Genomic DNA, 20,905 nt, shown 5'->3' with positions numbered 1-20,905 from the left:
CTTTCATAATGTCCTCTTATTTCATGAAAAAGCAACAGTCTGAAATTAATCAAAAGGGATCAGATACCCTACAGTTTATACTTCTGTACTTCAGTTAAATATCATTCAAAGTGTTGTAAACATATCAGTCTAAAAAAGCAACGTTTGAATCCTGTCCACCTTCTATTTAATCACCCTCTTTTTCCTGTATGCCACATGAGGATGTCAGTGTGCACAACTCATTGCTTGTACCATAAAAAGATCATTAAAATGGCTGCAATGTCAAGGTCAAAAGTCCTTTTGTCACACATCCTGTTTCATGCATCAGAGACCAAAGGAATATATAAGAACATGGCAAGCATATGCTCTTAGCCTCCAGCCGTCTTGAACTTTGGGTCTTTGTGAGCTGGATGTTTCTGAACATTTATAGCTAGCTAAATTTGGGAGATTTAACTTTCCCACACCTGTGCAGACCTCTCTTGAAGGCATGTTTTGATATCCATGACCTCCTGTGGCAGTGGGTTCCACAGCACAACTGCACATTGCAGAAAGAGCCACTTCCCTTTGTTCATTTGTTCTGTTTTCTTGATTTTATGAGTGTGATTCTTAACCCACTTCTTTCAGTGCCCTCTAGTTCTTGCATTGGGCAGAATGAGGCAGTGAAGAAAATTGCATTAATAACCCTTTCCATGCCAGTTATGTTTTCATAATCTTACATGATCCAATTCTTTCTTTCACAGACCAAGGAGTCTTACCCTGTTCATTTGTCCCTCATGCAGAAGTCATTCTGTACCTTCCATCATCATCTTGCTCTTCTGTGAACCTTTTCTGGTTTTCTCTCTCATATTAAATAAAAAATAGGAAAAGTGGGAAGAGAAGGGTAGAACACATGGACATACACAAATAAGAAGGACAAGAAGCAAAAGGGGCAAAGAATTAAACAAATTTACTGTCTAGAACTCAATGACGGTAATGATAAGGTTGAGTGCTTATGGTTAAGGATGAGGGGGAAGGCCAATAAGGCAGATATCCAGGTGGGAGTCTGTTATAGACCGCCCAACCAGGATGAGGAGACAGATGAAGTACTCTACAAGCAGTTGGCTGAAGTCTCTCAATCTCTAGCCCTAGTTCTCGTGGGATACTTCAACTTATCTGCTGGATAACTGCTGGAAATACAACACAGCAGAGAGAAAGCAGTCTCAGAGGTTGCTGAAGTGTGTGGGAGATAACTTCCTGACACAGCTGGTAAGTGAGCCAACCAGTGGAGGTGCCCCCCAGACCTGCTGTGTATGAACAGAGAAGGCCTGGTGGGTGATGTGGTGGTCGGAGGCTGTCTTGGGCTCAGCAACCATGACATGATAGAGTTTTCAATTCTTGGAGAAGTAAGGAAGGGGGTCAACAAAACCACTACCCTGAAATTTAGAAGGGCAGACTGGATTGTTAAGGAGTCTGGTTAACAGAGTCCCTTGGGAGGCAGTCCTGAAGGGCAAAGGAGTCTAGGGAAGGCTGGATGTTATTAAAGAAGGAAGTCTCAAAGGTGCAGGAGCAGGCCGTCCCCCGTGTGCTGTAAGTCGAGCAGGTGGGGGAGAAGACTGGCTTGGCTGAATAGGGAGCTTTGGCTGGAACTCAAGAAGAAAAGGAGAGCTTACTGCCTTTGGAAGAAGGGTCAGGTGACTCAGGAGGACTACAAGGATGTTGTGAGGTTATGCAGGGAAAAGATTAGGAAGGCGAAGGCCCAGTTGGAACTTAAACTGGCTGCTGCCATTAAAGATAACAAAGTATGTTTGTATAAATATATCAGTGACAAAAGGAGGGCCAGGGAGAATCTCACTCCTTTGTTGGATGTGGAAGGTAACCTTGCCAGGAAAGATGAGGAGAAGGTTGAGGTACATCATGCTTTCTTTGCCTCAGTCTTTAATAGCCAGACTGGTCATCCTTGGGGTTGTCAGGCCCCTGTGCTGGGAGACGGACATAGTATGCAGAATGGAGTCCCAGTTGTTGAAGAGGTGGCAGTCACTGACCTGCTCCTTCACCTGGATGTTAACAAGTCCACGGGGCCAGATGGGATCCAACCAAGGGTACTGAGGGAGCTGGCAGAGGAGCTCACCAAGCCACTCTCCATCATTTATTAGCAGTCCTAGTCAACCGGGGAGGTCCCAGATGATGGGAAGCTAGTGAATGTGACACCCATCTACAAGAAGGGTCAGAGGAGGATCAGGGGAACTACAGGCCTGTCAGCCTGACCTCGGTGCCGGGAAAGGTCATGGAGCAGATCATCTTGAATGCCATTACGTGGCATGTGCGGGACAAGCAGGGGATCGGGCTCAGCCAGCATGGGTTGGTTTATGAAAGGGAGGTCCTGCCTCACTAACCTGGTCTCCTTCTATGACAAGGTGACCCGCTTAGTGGATGAGGCGAAGGCTATGGATATTGTCTACTTGGACTTTAGTAAGGCCTTTGACACCATCTCCCACAACATTCTCCTGGAGAAGCTGGCTGCTCATGGCTTGGACTAGTGCACTCTGTGATGGGTTAAAAACTGGCTGGACGGCCAAGCCCAGAGAGTGGTGGTGAATGGAGTCAAATCCAGTTGGCGACCGGTCACGAGTGGTGTTCACCAGGGCTCAGTGTTGGAGCCGGTCTTGTTCAATATCTTCATTGATGATCTGGATGAGGGGATTGAGTGCACCCTCAGTAAGTTTGCAGATGACACCAAGCTGGGTGGAAGTGTCAATCTGCTGGAGGGGAGGAAGGCCCTACAGAGGGACCTGGACAGGCTGGGTCACTGGGCCGGAGCCAACAGTATGAGATTCAGCAAGGCCAAGTGCCAGGTCCTGCTCTTGGGTCACAACAACCCCAGGCAACGCTACAAGCTTGGGGAGGAGTGGCTGGAGAGCTGCCTGGAGGAAAAGGATCTGGGGGTGTTGGTCAACAGTCGCCTGAACATGAGCCAGCAGTGTGCCCAGGTGGCCAGGAAGGCCAACAGCATCCTGGCTTGTGTCAGGAATAGTGTGGCCAGCAGGAGCAGGGAGGTGATTGTGCCCCTGTACGCGGCACTGGTGAGGCCACACCTTGAATCCTGTGATTAGTTTTGGGCCCCTCACTACAAGAAGGATATCCAGGTGCTGGAGCGTGTCCAAAGAAAGGCGGTGAAGCTGGTGAAGGGTCTGGAGAACCAGTCTTTTGAGAAGTGGCTGAGGGAACTGGGGTTGTTTACTCTGGAGAAGAGGAGGCTGAGGGGAGACCTTATCGCTCTCTACAACTACCTGAAAGGAGGTTGTAGCAAGGTGGGGGTCAGTCTCTTCTCCCTAGTAACAAGCGATAGGATGAGAGGAAATGGCCTCACGCTGTGCCAGGGGAAATTTAGGTTGGATATTAGGAAAAACTTCTTCACCGAAATGATTGTCAAACATTGGAACAGACTGCCCAGGGAAGTGGTTGAATCACCATCCCTGGAGGTGTTTAAAAGACATGTAGATGTGATGCTTAGGAGCATGATTTAGTGGTGGACTTGGCAGTATTAGGCTGATAGTTGGACTCGATGATCTTAAGGGTATTTTCCAACCCTAACAATCCTATGATTCTATGAAATCTTACAACTATCAAGGCAATATTGATTTAGTTTGGACTGTTGGCATGGATAGTACCATGTGAAGTACAGGGCTTGAAGCGCACTAATCCATGGCCATCTCTGAAAACTGTATTATATATACTTATATGTTTGTAGAATGTTCCTCTCAAATTTTGTCTCATCTTTTGCATTTTAGGAAGTGACTTATGGTGTGTTTAACACTTCTTTGATGCAGGTGATACCTTTACATTGCCTGGCTTCAGTGTCTCTGTCATCACTAAGGGTATCTGACAACTTAAAATTTCTCTTATCCCTGTGAGTGCTGTTAACTAAGAGAAACCCAGCTGAGCCCAGCTTCAGCAAGGTTCTCAAGCACAGGTCCTCAAACATGGGAGTTTCAATGGGTTCAGAGAAATCCTTACAACTGAAGGCTCTGTGTAAAGACCTGTCTGATTTGATCCTTTAGAGATTTATCTTTCAAAGCTCCCTAAAGGGATCTTATACCGAATAATCAATCCAGCTTACTTGTTACAATTAAATATACTCTGTCAATTTTATGCTCTCAGGGAAAAACCTAAAATGGTTATGAAGTAGTCAATATTGTAGTCAAATTAAAACCTCTCTCAAAAGAGATCCTGTCAACTGGAAATCAATGCATTTCTAAAATGATTTGAAAGTAATTTCTGGTTCTGTACCTCTCCCTTGATCCCACCGTCAATCTGATGGTTTTACTATCACATTTTCCTGCTTTAAATGTATTTTTCTCCCCTTTTTGACACAAAAACCTGCACAGCCAAGAAAGATAAATTACTTAAAGACCAACTGCACAAAAAGAACAGAGAACTTAGTTTCAGACTTAAGAAGAAATACACTAAAGGTGCTTATATACCTTAGGGGAGAGGCAAGCCCTCAAAGCCAGCTACACAGAAAGTGCTGTTATTGGAGTACTAGTGGAATGTGTTTCTACTCTGACATCATTTCAGAGACTCTGAATCAGTGTCAGCATTTAGTTCATCTTAGAAATGGACCTCATAGTAAATAAAAAGATAGTAACAAAAGGTAGGCTGCAGTCTTCATCAATTTGACTGCTTTTGAGGTTAAGGTATTCCCAGAAATAAACTTACCTTGTGTATGGAGGCTGTTCCTATCCTCTTAGCGGTTATTCGGAAGAACTTCAGTCCAAAGCGTGATGCTTTCTAGATATGCATCCCATTTCCAAAGGAGTTCATTTAAGAAAGATTTCCTAGCCTATGGAAAGTGGGACATCAGACACTCTGATCAGGCTGGTCTCTTCTAGCTATAAAGCATGAATTTGTAATATTTGCAAGTTATTTTTGCTCTGAAAATTTTTACTTGCTTCTTCCAACAACTAGTGCCCAATAGTTAACTGTGGTCTCTGTTAAGGTGTTTCTTTGAATGAGCATCAGGAGAGTAAAATATATTTGGAGTTTTCAACATGTCAAACAATTTGCTGTACTGGCTGTATGCCAGTATGGTCTGAGCATTAAAGCACACTTAGCCATACTTTTTTCTCTCTCTCTTAATATGCTTTTCAGTAAAAGTTTGATCGGAGCTGTTAACTGCATTTACAAGAAAAAATGCTTGCTTTTATTCTGGGTTGTATTACAAATTGTTCGCATGAAAAAAAAACCAGAATAAAATAGGCTAGACCTTTAAGCAATGAGAAAAAAAAACTTGAAATAGTGAGATGACTCATAGAGCTCAAATATAGAGCTCAGAGGAACCATTTATTTCTGTTAGTGTCCGTAAGTAGTACTGGAGAACTAAAATGGGAAAAACATATATGTAATTTTCCTTACCAGAGAAAGAAAATGGCTTGTGAGTAAGCATTTTCAGTTTATATAATTAAAAAAAAAAATCATATATTTAAGTGTGCAGTGATTTGCCATTGCTATTTTGCCCATCGCCCATCAGATGCTTCTGGAGAAGCACTGTGTATACAGCTGGGTGGTTGGTCAAGTTTTCTCACCATTCTCCTCTGCTGTTCCAGGCAGAGGCAGCAGGACTTAATGGTGCTTATGTAGTGTAAGAAGAGGTTGTGGAAGGGTGAGGCTGAGGGAGAGGTGTGCATGCAGAGAGTCAGTAGATTTACTGAGGCAATCACATGTAACTAGTCTTTGTATCTTTCTGTAAAAGATCTGGTAAACTTTTCATGCATTGTGCAGGGAGAGTAAAACCTGTGAGATGGCACCACAAATGCAGCATTATACAACCTAAATATTCTTTTTTTGTGCTTTCTTCTTGCAAAGAGGAGAGTGTGGTACCATGTGAAAATTTTGCCATGGACCGCTGATATAAAGCCTCTTAACACTGCTGTGATTTTTAATGAATACGTAGCTGCTTGCCATGTTAATAATTTTATCTTGTTTCAGGCTAGTAGCTTTAACTGCTACACTTTGATTGTGTTTCAGAACAGTCAAGCATCAAATATTGGAACTGACATCTGAATTAAAGAGTGTGCAAAAAATCTCTTCCCTCTTTAACTATTGAAACAAACTAAAATGGAAAACTGACTAAAGGAGGTGAGTCCTTTCTTCTTACTCTCTGATCATTCTCCTTGATCTGTCTCTGCATCAATTTTATTCATTTTTCTCCAGATTTTCTTGTAAAAGGCAGGAAGCCAAATGATTGCAAATTCTGAACTGCTTTAAGGGAAATGAAGGTAGCCTGTTAGCTTGCTATTCTGGCTTAGAAAATTATATATATGATAACTCATCTTTGCACTTACCTAGGTCTGCAGGCTGCAGACATAATATCAGGTGTCTTTGAATGTTGTGAACTGTTTTCATGAGTCTGACATGAACATAAAAATGTAGTATATAATCTTAAATGTTGAGTAGGCCCCCATAGCGCTAGATGTGTCATAGCTATGGAACGAGTTTAGAGAGTATGAGAGAAAAGGATTGATTTGGTCTGGAGGAATATAACAAAAGAGAGAGATCAGATCCAAAAATGAAGTACAGAAGACAGCATGGGGGAGTGTTTGCAGTATCCTGGATCTTTGAAATGACCTAGAGAAGTTCAGGTAGAGAAAGAACTTCCTTTTGCACAATTTCCACAACTTTCCCTTTTTTTTCCCTTCACTAAGAGCTGCAAAAAACAGGACCGTAGTGACCTGGTAGACATCCTGAAGATAAGCAGACCTCTAGCATCTTGAACACAAGTTGAATAGTAGTGAAATGTCTACATATAGGGAACTATAGGTATTTCACAAAGATAATCATATCAAGATGAATTAAAATCAACAGTTCCATATCCTGTTTCTTTTTTCTCACATGACAGACTTAAACATACATGCATTAGAAACAGGGAGAGTATTTTTGGTTTATATTTCTTTTTAAAATGGTGGTCATGATGCTTATGATTTAATATGATCTTTAAATTAACTCTTAGAACTATTCTATATTCAACCGTTTACAGTTCAGTAACAAGCAATTTAATTATATTGTTAAATTAATATGTTAATTATATAATTGGTTATGGGTATATCAGGATTAGTTAGGTATGAAACTCTACTTCAACTTGTAAGTTTCCCTGAGTAAAGGATAAGTTTAAGATATTGAGTGAAATGTTTTACATTTCTGGAATACTCTTTGTATCACTCCAAAGTGATCTTTATTCATTGCTTTCCTAAAGGCAAAAAACTTAAAAGTTTAAATCAATTTCTTACAATTAGCGTGTTATCTAATTATCCAGCAGTTACAATTGCTTTGCATTTTGGTAAACTTAGTATAAGAGGAGAAAATACTCATGCTGCTGCAATATTTCAATATCCACAAAACTGTATCCGTGATGATTTATTATATAGAATATATTTGTATATATGATTTTTTTATGTTACATATGTAGCATATATATGCACTTACATATTAAAAGTATGTATTTCTAAGGTGTGTATACATTAGAAAAAGTGGTGCATTTGCAGAATAGGACTGAGAACTAGCGTGTATTTTCTGACTATGTAAACTACTTAGGTCAGTTCAGCTACATTTGCCTCAGTTTTGCATTCTGTAGAAGTCTAAAACTCCATAGAAATTGTGATATAATATTTGCAATTATGTGATTTTCCCAACTAAAAGTTGGATTTTTAGCTTAGGAATTTGTTTTCATAATAATACATTTACTTTTCACTTACATATATTTATATCAATTATTGTGCGTTTTCTTACACACACAAAAAAACCCTACCCCTTCAGTTCCCTGTGGTTCGTTAAAATTGCCATCTCCAGCATCTCCAGTGTTCAGTTTCTTACAGCTGTGCTCAACTTTGGCTGTTATATGCAGCTGGATTTGGACATGTGTCTTCTCAAAGGGTCAAGGAAGTTAAGAAGGACGAAGTAAGAACTTTATTAAGGCTGTACAGTCACCTCTGCAAAAATTAGGAAATGCCAAAGTTCACACACATCATGACAGATGCTTTCCAACAACAATTTCATTTACCATTTTTTCCCTATAGTTTTACTTGAAGTTCACCTCAGTATTGGTGGTTTCCTTTTTTAATGATTAAGAAGTAAATTTGTTATTTAGTCATATTATTAAATACAATCCTTCTTATGACATTTTATAGAGGCCACATATTCAGTCAATCCACCTGGTTTTGGATAGGGTATTTGCAGATATACACAGACACACACGTTCCTCCTAATAAAGCAAACCTCTGCTCACTCGCAAGAAGCAAAGGCACCACCACTTGGAGGGCGGAACAGAGGCTTTTTTCACTGCATGTTGGGAGAAGAGTTGTCACGGGGAATTCTTTCAACATAGAGGATTGTACTGGAGAACGCAGAGGGGAGTAATTTTTATTGTAAATACATGGTCGTGTTGGAGAATTAATTGATTGCTCATAAAAATGGAAAGCTGAAATACTGGGGAATACAGCAGCACGAATGTGACCAAAAAAACACTGTTAGAATTACACAAAAAAATTACCGCTTCTTTTAGAATAATCTGAATGGACAAAATGACAGAAACTAAGCAGTCCTGTGAGGATATAGATGCTTATCAGAAGAAACAGCTGTTTCTGTGAGGCTTCCTATCAGTTTATTGCCCTTCTGTAAAGGGGATTTTTTGCGTGGGGCAAAGGGATGTGAGGAAGGGGCAAAATAAATCTCGTAAGAAAAGAATACAAAAGAAAACATTATGCCATTGAAGAAGGTATTTTGACTAGTGACACATTTATTAAATGGAACAGGGTGTGGTCCATTTATTTTCATAAGGATATCATCGATGTACGTTACTCTTTTGTTCTGAATTTTGTTCAAGGGAGATGCAGATGGAAGTTAAATATGCCATTAATTCAAGACATGTTTATCAGCAGTGAGAAGATGACTAGGCTTTGAAAAAAGTCAGATGAGGAGAATCTATATGAAATTTATTAGGGCCACAGAAGAAATTGAACTTTAATGAGACCAAACAAAAGGAATATAATTAATCCACTACAGGGAGAATGTATGAAAGAAATGTAAATCTTAAGGTCTTCTTATTGGGAGATAGGATAGCCGATGCTTCGTATGATCTAATTATGCAGCAGTCTTAGGCTCTTCAAAATATTGTACCTTAGGGAAAAATGACACAAGACATAGAAAACAGGTTACCAGTTAAAAGATACAATGATCTTTGATGCAGTACAAGAGGAAGTGTAAGGTATTTTACTAATAATGCTGGTGTGAAGGTAAGAGCTGTAATGAGAAAAATTAGAAGTATTGCCTCGGGTAAAGTACACTGAGAAGGCACAAAAGCTTAGATGAGGCAAAGGTAGTGTGATCAAATATATGTCTTTTGGGTACTAATTGAAAACTGATCATGACTTGCTTGGGGTTTTTTAAAGAAAAATTTAGACAAGACTTTCATTATAGCTTGGATGGTAATTCCCTGATTGGATATACAAAGCCTATGAATCAGAGAAAACAAACTTAAATTACAATGAGATAGACAGGTGAATTGTCTTGTCTATTAGGTAAAATAGGAAAGTTCAAATGAAAATATGTTTTACATATTCCACTCCTTTCTCTACTTACGGGAAAAACAAACATCAAAATAAAGAATACGGAGGCAACAAGAGGGACGTCGTGAGTTGTAAAGAGCCAAATGCATTTTTGCATCCAGTGGCAAGTTAGAAATCCAGGGAATATGTATAATCTTTTGGGATGAGGTAGATATTGAAACTACTCCTGGACACTCCTTAGATTTGAGTGCTGTAGTGGCAACAATAATGTCATAACTCTGAACAATGGTCATCTGTGCAGGCATAAAGGAAAATGGAGTTATAATATATAGATGGAGAAAATATCAAAAAACTGCAGATAGGGAGGTGCTGAGATATAGAGTAAAATACTGTATAAAAAATTTCATTTCTACTGATAAATAAGGAAAAAATCATTAATAACTAGAAACTATAGAGGCTTATCTTTGAGTAATAAAACATTGTGATGGATTTGCTTGCACTAGTTAAATATGTAACTGAGGAAAGAACAAAATAAAGAGGAAGGCTGAAATTGAATACAGATAAGGCCATAATTTTTTCTGTATCAGTTTGAAAAAAAATTCACTTTATCACATCTAGCAGAAGTAGATAACAATTCCGCACAGCTATAATCTTTTTTGTATCAAAATTTATTTCAGAAATGCACCTTTGATCTCCAGCCTTTTGACAGTTCGTGTCATCCAGATATTTGTTGACTGAAATCTAGAAGGAGGTGTGGTCCTCCTTCTTCTGCCATCTAGATTGAAGATGGGAAATTGGTAGAGGTAATTGTCTTAGAGTGCCAGAAGGCTCTGTTTTCTACAGCTGACCTTAATTTCTGTAAAAATAAAAAGAGAAATTTCGTAACCTTCAGATCAGTTATTTTATTGCACTGTCTTTAAAGCATGACTACATTACACCTGCAGGACTTAATCGGGATAGTAAAGAAACGTGCCTATTTATGCTTTTATATAAACTATGTCAAGGTACCAAAACATCATTTTAAATTTAATTTTCAAATCATTATTGTTTAAATATTTTTCTATTTTTTTATTTCATTTTATTTAAATAAGAAAGTAAGCAGGTTGGCAAACTCAAAGGAACAGGCTCAGGAAAAGGGAGAGAAAGTAACTTCAAGGTAGCATTGCCTGCTTTCCAGCCCACCTCCCATTACCTTGATAAGTGTGACGTTCTATAAGTTAGGTAAGGAAATGAGGCTAAATATTTAAGCATCTAGTCCTTTCTTATTTATTACATGTTTTCTTCCTATTTTATATTAATCCCATGGAATGCTAAATGGCCCTTTAATTTTAAAATGCCTTTCCTTGTGACGTTCTTTTCTTACCGTGAAAGCCACAGCCAAATTGGACCTGCTTGTGAGCGCATGACTGTTAAGTGGCAGCCTGAGGCCAAAGGAACACAGTACTAGGGATAGATAACACTATTGTAAGGTCTGAAGCCTCAGAAAAGGTCATCTCTAGCTCAGGAAATACCAGAGTAATTCATCCTTTTTATGCTTCTCTGGTACTCTTCCTTAGGCATCTACTTCCACCATTGTTTATGACAGTGGCTGAATGGCCCTTTGAATTCACACCGGCATGGCTATTTTTGTAAGTGCACAGTATTGGAAGTAGATGCCTGTAAGAAACTTGCATGTTGGGTCAAAAGTAATAACACCATTAACTCTGAGAAAGGGAACATTTCTTGTATTCCCATCATTCTTTTTGAGTAAAAAATTTCAAATTGAGCACAGTGGGAAATCCTATTTTCTCCTATGGTGTAAAATCATATCCCTGAAATAATTCACCTATCTTAGAAACAAACTGATCTATGGAACTGGCACTGGTTTTAGGCTGCTGATGCAGCCTGAGAGAGATGTCTTTCTTGGGTTTGCGTTGCACATCACAAGCATATGTAGGCACAATGATAAATATCTCACGACCTCCTGATGCTTTCATGGAATCAGAGGCTCCACGTTTACTCTCACAGTGGAAACACAGTCTGTCCTTATATGGTCTGTCTTTATATTTTTATATGATTATCACAGCTAAAGCAATAACATTGTAAAAAATCTGATTCAGATAATCTTTTTAGTTCAGTGTTGCAGGCATGGAACCCGCACTGTGCAAAATGAAAAGATAAATTCGTCCTTACTGAATAGTGAAAATCTGGCCAAGGTACACTAGTAACCTCTTCCAATTCATTGGGTAGTGCAAAATTATGTTCTTCTGAAAGCCTTTTTTTATATGAAACTCTTTCTGCTATATGGTTATTATTTCAAACTGTTTCTGCAATCTGTTTTATTTCTATTATATAGTTTCTGCTCATCTTTTGTTTTGTTGCCCTTTCCTGCCAGCTCTTTTACCTTCTTTTTACGTGCTGCAGGCACAATTTAAAAAACTGGCTAATGTTTTGGGGAAGGAGCAGGGTAGCTGTGGGTCACAGTAGGTACACAGCAAAGAATTCTGATATTCAGGACTTGAATGCTCAAGAGAGACCGCAGTCATGGTTGGATGCAGTGACTCTGTCCTCAAGACTACAGAAAAAAACGGTTTAACAAAGTGTAATTCATCAAGAATAAAATGTATAATCATGGATGTTATTGAAGCTTTCTGAATTGCCTTTGCTCTTAAAGCATTAATTTATCTGAGCACTTTGATGAAGGTTAATTAGGCTAGAAATTTCCTGCAAATTCTCATCCTACTGTTTTTATTTTAAAAGTGGGAAAAAAATATTTCAGCGTTACAAAATCAGGACAATGAAATAATTTGCACGTAGGTTTTCTGAGCTGGCTAGGGAGTTCTTTCAACAACTAAAATTCAGATTTTGCAAATCCTGGAAAATAGAACAATTTCAAGGAGTGAAAGTAAAGTCTGGAAATAGTTCAAAAATAGGTGAGGTGATAGATACTGAGGAGGGTGAGTTGCTTAAACATTTTGGGTGAGTTTGTATGTAAATCATCATTCTGTATGTCCTATATCAATACAAATATAGACAGATATTGTGGTTAAGAAGTGGGCAGTACAAAAATAAAGGAGTACGAAATGGGAATGCGGTCTCATAAATCAAAATTCTGAAAAGGTTTTTGAGGGTGTGGTATGTTACCAGCTGTAAGATCCTGCAGATGGCAGGTTAATGCACTATTCAGGGTTACAAATACAAGGGGGTCACCTATCTCTTCCAAATACGGCCACTCCGCTACATACTTCATTAAGGTAGTCATGTTTGAAAAAGTTCTTGGAAACTGGAGAGACTTTGGGAGAATCCACAAGACTGGTTCAAACGAGACTACAAATAATGACTGGTTTTGTTCAGTCCTCAGGAGGGGGGTGTGGGGAGTTGTCGGAAAACTATTTTCTCACTGTGGGAGGCAACAAAATACTGACCTTCTGAGACTCACAAGCGATGGCAAAGAAAATCCAGTACATGGAAGTTAAACCTAGAAATGGAAGCAAAGTGCATATTTTTAAGCATAAGTAGATACACACTGGAACAATTTACCAAGCAGTGTTGTGAATTCTTGTAACTTAAAAGATTTCATTTGGAATTAAGGCTAGGGTTGCTGAAGCAATTTAGGGAATTAGATGCTCAAACATCCTTGAAATGTACTCATTAAGTTCACCAAGATCTCTTGGGTTCCTCTAGAAATGCAGCAAAGCTAAAAACATTATGCTGCATTTGATTCACAAATGGGGCTTGGTGCAAGGTGATATGGAGTAGTATGAGGTGTTCTGTGATATGTTACACAGCAGGTTAGACTGTATTGTCCCAGTGGCCTCTTTTGTTCACAGAGTCAGTGAGTTTTTTTTATTTCTACGTGAGAATAGCTAAAACCTGTTCTAGCCTAATAGGAACTACTTGAGATTGCTGTTGAAGTACTTTCAAAGTGCTTACACCCCATCTGCTTAATAAGATGACTCTGATCCACTTTGTGCTGTAGTAGTAGGATCAATTTCACGTCCATTCTGCTGCTGCTGGTAGGGAAAAGACTGAAAAACCTGGACTGTGTACATAGATGGCCTTGAGCATCTTAGCAACAGCCCTGTTTCTGTTAGGCTTTCAGCAGCTGATCTGATTGCCAAAGCGGAAATGATCAGTCATGTTTCAGGACCTCATGTGTGATCTGAGTGTCTTGAAATATGACTAGATAGATATATTAACTAAGCATTTCGTGGTTTTCTGTAATATTGCCTATATAAAGAATTCACTTCAGATCGTTGTCTCTCACCAAGAAAACTTTGATCTTAAATAAGTGAGTCTGGTTCAATTTTTACCTCTGTGAGAGTTACATTGAATTAGAGGCTACACAGACATATCGAACATCCAGTCATGCACCAGTACAAGCAGCAATTTCACTGTCACTGGACACTGTAGCCTGTACTGTAGAAATTATCTATTTTCTTTCTTTTTTATACTTCACTGCCTAGGGCCTGCATGGCTAAAAGCCATCTCTCCTGTCAACCAGATCTGTAATCAGTGCAAGTACTATTTGCAAGCCAATTTCCTGGTATTACTTTTCAGAGATATGCATCTGAAACAGGATGGTCAGGGAGAACAAAGTAAAGCTCACATATGGATGAGCAAGATTGCTGTATCCCTTGAATCAGTGCTGGTTTCTGCCCCGAGTTTTGTTTACTCACAAAACTGAGGTTTTTGAGGCTCTAGAAATCCAAATTCTGCCTGATAAACACTATGTATGCATAGAACATTGAGGTTTAGGGGTTTTTCTTGAATTTTTCTTTTTTTTTTCAAGAACGCACAGATTATCAACATGGAAACAATTAGTGTAGAAAATTACTAGTCTGCTTGTGTTTATTAACACTTAATGAAATTATAACTTGTGTGTTCTGCTCAACAGTTTTTTAACTTTTTATTGTATAAGAAAAAAGGCTTATGTCAGCCCAGTGTTAAAAACTCAGGGTATAAATGGTTATAATTTGCATAAAAGTTAATTAAGTTGAATATAAAGTACAAAGAGAAATAAGTTCTTATGTGGTTGATACATCATGTATATTTTGGAAATCTGTTTATCCAAGACATCCATGACAGTGACAACAGTGACAACAATGTTATAATATTCCGTTGTTGGGGCTGTATCAGTATATAAAAGCTATTTGTCATCTTTAAGAATTATATATCATTATCAGAATAAAAATCATACTAATGAGATTGCTGCATTTCTCGTTATTATCATGTAGATCTTCCATGTGGTCTATCAAGTCCAACAAGGAGAGGCAGCAATATGTATTTCAGAGAAATTATTGATGACAACTGCTGTGTTTTCGTTGCGCAGCTTATAAAAATTCAAACTAAAAAGCAACTATTGTGATGTACAATGGTGGAAAAAGGATTAGGTGTAAGCAGATTTTAAAATATGTTACATTTTCAAGATCAAGCATTCCAGCCGGGTACTTGAGTTGAAGGTGCCCAATGTCCAAGCAGTTGATTGTTTTATGTTAGTGACTGAGACAATGAAAGTGCAGATGTTAGCAGTTTGGGATTTTAGTTTCTGTAAGTAAGCAAGTAATAATGTAATGTAAGTAAGCCAAAAAGTAATATATATCCTTGTTAACTTCAATAGCTTTATAATGCAGCTATTCAAATGATACATTCTAATTTGCTCCCGTGCCTCAGAGAATTGTCATGCTTTCCTGTAAGACTGTTGTGATTTTAGCTTGCATGAAGGTGCCCTCTGGTCTCAAGGGTGCACTGCTTCCTGATGGAATGTTGTTAAAATTAGGTTTTGAACGCAGTAAAAATTGAGTTGTGCTGCTTTATGCTAAACTAAGTAAGTTCACTTCTTGATTTGGCCAAATGAGCCTGCGAAACGCTTTCACAGAATAAGTCGTGTAATTATTCTATCGCATTTCTTTACATTATGTATGTGTGTTTATGCATATAAGTATATCTAGTTTCCTAAAGCATTTTGTAAATATAACAAAAAATATATGTTTTTCTTTCTTTCTTTCTTTCCATTTGATTTGAAAATGTAACTCAGAAAGTGTGTTCAAGGAGATGAGGCAACCTAGCTGTCCCAGAAGGTACAAATTGTGCTGATTAGGTCAAAACATATTTTCTTTAATATGTGATGTGGAATCTGCCCAAAAGCAAAATAATACTGGGCAGGACTGAAGGCAGTGAGTATGACATCAAGAAAGAAATAATACTACTGGGTTGAAATATAACTTGAAATAACTATATTGCTTCTTAGATTTAGGATCAGGAGCAATCCAATATGAGAGAGAGATGTCTAAGCAACTTTGTAGGAGATGCAGCTATTTTAATTTGGCAGAAATAAGCCATGTGTGATACTAAAACCAGCACCCTCATGCAGATTCTATTGAACCATTGTAGGATCATTCTTTTTTTCAGTGGGAATTTGTAACAAGGATGAACTTTGTCCTGCAGCAAGATTTCTGATGTGGCTTTGACTCTTTGATACTTGCTGACACCAGTCAGATTTCTTAAAGTATCATGACAAGAGTTAGTGTCTTAGAGCAACAATAAGCACGAAGCACGTGCTGTGGGAGAAGCATGACAGAACTGGATATAACATGGCATAGTTTTAGAAGTTACCTTATTTGACAGAGCATCTGGTTTAGGACTAGATAAATTAATACCTTGAGACTGTTTGGTTAATGAATTGATCTCTTGTTGAGGTATCAATAGGCTGAGTATCTGAGAAAACAGAAAATAATTCCTGTATCCTGATATCCTTCTACTACAAGAATTTATTCATCCTGCACTGCCTGACTATTGTAGCCTTCAACAACATGGTGGGTTTTTTATTTTCAATTGCTAATCTTTACTCTGTGTGATGCTATGGTAAGATTGTGTGCTTGTAGCATGTCTTCTCTGAGTAATGGTTAGCTGTCAGGGAACAAGCAAAAATCAATAATACCAATACCTTTTAGCTCTTAAATTCTGAATCTAATGTTTCTTATGTTAAGTAGCTCTCATTATATGTACAGTTCTGTATGGCTATTTTGTTTGGATTATATTTACTTTTCAGTGGTTTCTCATATTTAAACAAATTAATCATAATGAACTAAAAGAAACCTTTTTCTTCCTCTTTCTAAAATGTTAGACGATTACTTTCTGGAAACATATACCTGGCATAAATTGAATCATCTGGTTTCATCTTAGATTAGGTACTTGGTTTGTAATTAAAATCCAAATGGTAAAACAAATTGAGAATGACAAATGCAGTTTATTGAATCAGTAGATCACTACTTTCCTGTATTACAGCTGTTCTGTCTCCAATGCAGTTTCATTTGATTTACTAATTATATGCAAAACATCAGAGCTTCTTCATAACAATTTTGATACTTCATCAGAGAGCCTTCTTGTTTAGAATGATTGAAAAGGATTGGGGGAATAATTTGTATCGTTCTAGTTACTGATAGTTTGTGCTGCTGCACAGTCTATCAAACTCTGTTCATGTATGTTTGAGAAATGAAAACCTATTTATTTTCTGTGAGGAAATCCTGAATATATTTAATGCTTTGGTTTTTTACAGAGATGCGATATAGTGTTATTTTCTAACTTCACAAAATAAAATGCCTTCCATGGAGGAGTTGGACCTCTGTGCAAAAGGAGGAAAAACTTCTGACTTTGAAATATTACTAGTTTTGGTTATCCTTCTAAATGCATAATATTAGCTTATGGTCTTATTCATAGCTACAGCAGTACTAAAACAAGGAAAGATGTATAAGGCATAAATGCTATGTTGTCTTCTTCCAGGGCAACAGAATGCAAATTTGTAGCATATTTTTCAAACGTGAATTATTTATATATCAGACATTACTCTGGCAAATGTTGATTAAACTTATATGAATTTTCTTATCTCTTCAACAGTTTGCCCTGCAGTTTTTAGTAATCCTCCTTACCCCCCAAATATCTATGAAAGCTGGGACTTTCATATCCCAGTCTCAATAAATATGATTTAGATCCCAAAATCTCTCTAGCTATATTGCTATATATTTCTTTTTTAATCATTAAAAAGATCTACCTCTTCATAGCCAGGAAGAGAAGGCATTATTTCTGTGCAGAACTTATTTAATCTGTTAATTATATTTTTCTGTTCTGTTTGTGATTATAGTACCTGATATCCTGACACACATTAAGAAGTTATTTTTTTCCATATTCCTCAAGTGTGAGCAGTGATCTGAGGGTCCTGATAGTGGAGGGTCTCCAAGAGGAGATTTATTGTTTATGGCAATTTAAGAGGGCAGGTAGGTGTCTCAGGAAGGTGGTTTTGTTGTGGACAACAGAATCGGTGCTTGAGTGATCAGTGTCTCTTTGCTATCAGGGAAGATGAGAGTCCGCAGTGTTTGAAAGATATCTAGGAAGTGGACTTGGATTTACACTGGTTACTCTCCAGGGAACAGGGAAAACTTAGTGGGCTACTAACAGCCTTTGGTTATTCCCATTAAATCCAGGTGTTTGACAAGGCACAGCTAATACAGTGTTTCTGCTATTGCTGATTTCTGTTGTCATGCTTCTCTCCTGCGGTGTTGCTGTGGGCTCACTGTTGAGGAAGTCTTTTATTTGATAAAGCCAAAGAGAGTTTATTCTACATTGGGTGGGATTCTCTGAGAAATAAATCTATTGCTGAGCACCATGAATTCTCACCTGCCATCATCAGTTAACCGACAAACAGCTTGTGTCAACACTAATGTTGTAATTTTTGTTTTCAACTTTGATAGCTGACCTTCTGCTTGGGGGTGTAAAGTAAAGGCTGGCAGAGGGGTCTACTCACTGGGAAGGTTGTTAGCTCAGAAACTATTATTCTTTGGTCAGCCAAGGATCATCTATTTATCTAAGCATGAATGAGTGTTAAATTGAGCTAGAAGAATCAGCCATGTAACTGATGAATGTTTTGCCTAGCATAGCACAGTCTTACTTATTTCACAGTTTAAATTATGTACAGTTACTCAGAGACAGTAGTTCATGGGAATATAGTAATCATATCTATAAAGAAACATTTTTATTCAATGCATATAATGTTTCGCTTTTCCTATAAATTGATTACTTTTTGTTAAAACATGATGGTACTATCTATTGCATCAATTCTGAAATGACGATTTAAAATCAACCACAAGTTTATTTTGCTGCATTATGGATACTCTTGAGTAAGTTTCATATTGTACTTTTCATTCTCAATTCCCACTCTCAAATGATACCCACAAGCAGCATTAGTCAAGGTGCTATGGATGAGTACATCTCACAAAAGGTGACCAGTCTGATGTTACTGGTTTAAGTCTAAGACAGTTGTCTACGGTCTGTCTTTAGGCTGTGGAAATAGCACCAATAAAGAATGTTTTTGACCAAATCCCTAAATGATGAGGACAGATTACCCCACCCCAGATGTGCCTGTCTCCCTACAGCTCTAGAGGATCCACTGGGAAAGAGCTGAGACTAGGTGGCCGATTTTTAAAAAGATTAATCTAATTGGAAATCACTGTTATTTAAGAGCAGCCGAAAAGAGAAGAATATCCGGTTAAGCCCAGAATGTATTTTTGGTTGTGTGTGGCTTTCCAATATGACTTACAATATATAATTTTGTCATCCACATATTCTTGAATGAATAAAGAAATATAACAGTACAAGAAAACACCTGAAAGTGGTCCTGCTTAGTAAGACAAATCTGTCTTTTGTTTTTCCTTTTGTTTTTTCCTTTGTTTTTCTCAAAACACAAGTTAGAAAAAACCAATCAGACCTGCAGCATCTGTATTATATACCCTGGATGTTCTTCAGAATGGAAATTTAATTAAGAATGTATTCTTCTTTTTCAACACTCAGTCATATTTCTCAAAACCTTTTTTAGTCTATGTGACTAAAATCTTGTACTGTAGAATCTGATGTACATTTGTGAACCCTCGCTTTGTGATGTTAAATGCCAACATCTAGAAAGCATTCTTCAAATGTCATCTTTCTCCTCCATGTGGTTTAAGCACCAGGGGTTTTCTCCAATGTGGTATCTCCCCTATGTATTTTTTCAGCTTTTGAGAACAAGAAAGTTTTTGGTAGGCATTTAATTTATGTATTTTCCCCTTGGCCTGGAAGTCTCTAAAATATTTACCTGTTCTGCATTCTTTCTCTTTTGCATCCTCCTGTCTTTTCAGGAGTTAAGGAGTATGGAGTAAATGCTACCAGTCACCCCAGCCCTTTCTGTTCGCAGGAGAGCCTCCTGGGCCTGCTTGTCTGTAGCAGCAAATGCTTTTTCAATTCGCTTTTCACTTCATCCCAGTAGGGAAGATTCTTCCCTCAGAAAAGGATCGCCTGGGTTATGAAATATATCCTGTAGCCTGACCTAACAGCAAGAAAGTCACCTGGCCTGTTTTACAGGGACATGAGAAATGGGTTTGCAGAAGACCGGAACATTTGCCGTTGCTTAGCCTGTTACGTAACAGAATTCAGGGTTGCCTTTTTATGCAAGAAAGCAGATTTTAAATGGAAACCTACGTATCCTGTTTACCAAGAGAAAGTCTAGTTATAATAGAGGAATATCTGGACTTCAGGGGTGGAAAAGAGACTCTCAGGTATTTTTTAAATAACCTTCTTCATAGAATACAACTCACTGTATAGAAGTACAAGTCCAGCAGTTTTCAGAAGTGCAATGAACTGTTTCTTATCCCAGAATAATAGTAGGCCTAAGAACCTACTAGGCAGGGCACGTTCCTATGGTTAACAGTATTCATCCTTCTTTTAATTATGAAAATAAAATAATGCATTATTTCACTTTTTACATTACTGATATGTAATCTCAGACTGAAAAACTGTTACATGTAAGTTTCATAATATTTGTGTAACTGTAAGTTTGCAGACTATTTTAATTTCCAGTAGGAAATATTGCTACCAAATGTAGTATGATTTGTTCTGAAAATTGCGTAACTTGACAGAATGTATTATTGAAATTATAACTGAAGTGGGACGTAAGTGCTTCATAGACCTTGGGATGGATCTGCAGGGTGCTGGGGAGGAGGCTGTGGCGGGTCATGAAGTTCACTCTGCTTGCACTTAGCAGATCTCTTTTTTTTCTGGACTTTCATACTAGAAGAACTGAGGCATGTAAGTGTTCATGCAAGTGAATTTTAAAGTTATTATACCATTGTCAGAGAGAGATTTAACTCTGACTTGGAAAATGGATTCCATAGAGTTAGGATTTCATTATTAATATTTTTATACTGGGAATTTTCTTATTGGTGCTTTTTCTGTTTCCATTACAGAGTAAAACCTATGTGATAGCACACTAAAGCTGTTCAGTATCATTACTCAATACAGAACTCACAATTTTGGCCTTAAATCAGAACACCTGATCAGTTTGTATCCACACTTAATAACTGCTATAATTCTTCACCAACCATCCC

At 37.9% G+C, this 20,905-nt stretch overlaps 1 protein-coding gene across 1 annotated transcript in view; it reads left to right on the top strand.

Annotated features, from left to right (window-relative positions):
- DLGAP1 (DLG associated protein 1) overlaps window positions 1-20,905 on the top strand; it is a 432,218-nt gene that overhangs the window by 157,801 nt on the left and 253,512 nt on the right. Inside the window, exon 3 of the mRNA XM_064442940.1 lies at window positions 5,983-6,093. The gene's annotated coding sequence lies outside the window, so the exon portion shown is untranslated. The remainder of the gene's footprint in view (window positions 1-5,982; window positions 6,094-20,905) is intronic.

This window comes from Phalacrocorax carbo, chromosome 2 (assembly GCF_963921805.1).
Source record: "Phalacrocorax carbo chromosome 2, bPhaCar2.1, whole genome shotgun sequence".
Lineage (NCBI taxonomy): Eukaryota > Metazoa > Chordata > Aves > Suliformes > Phalacrocoracidae > Phalacrocorax > Phalacrocorax carbo.
This window is presented reverse-complemented; position numbering and strand designations above follow the sequence as displayed.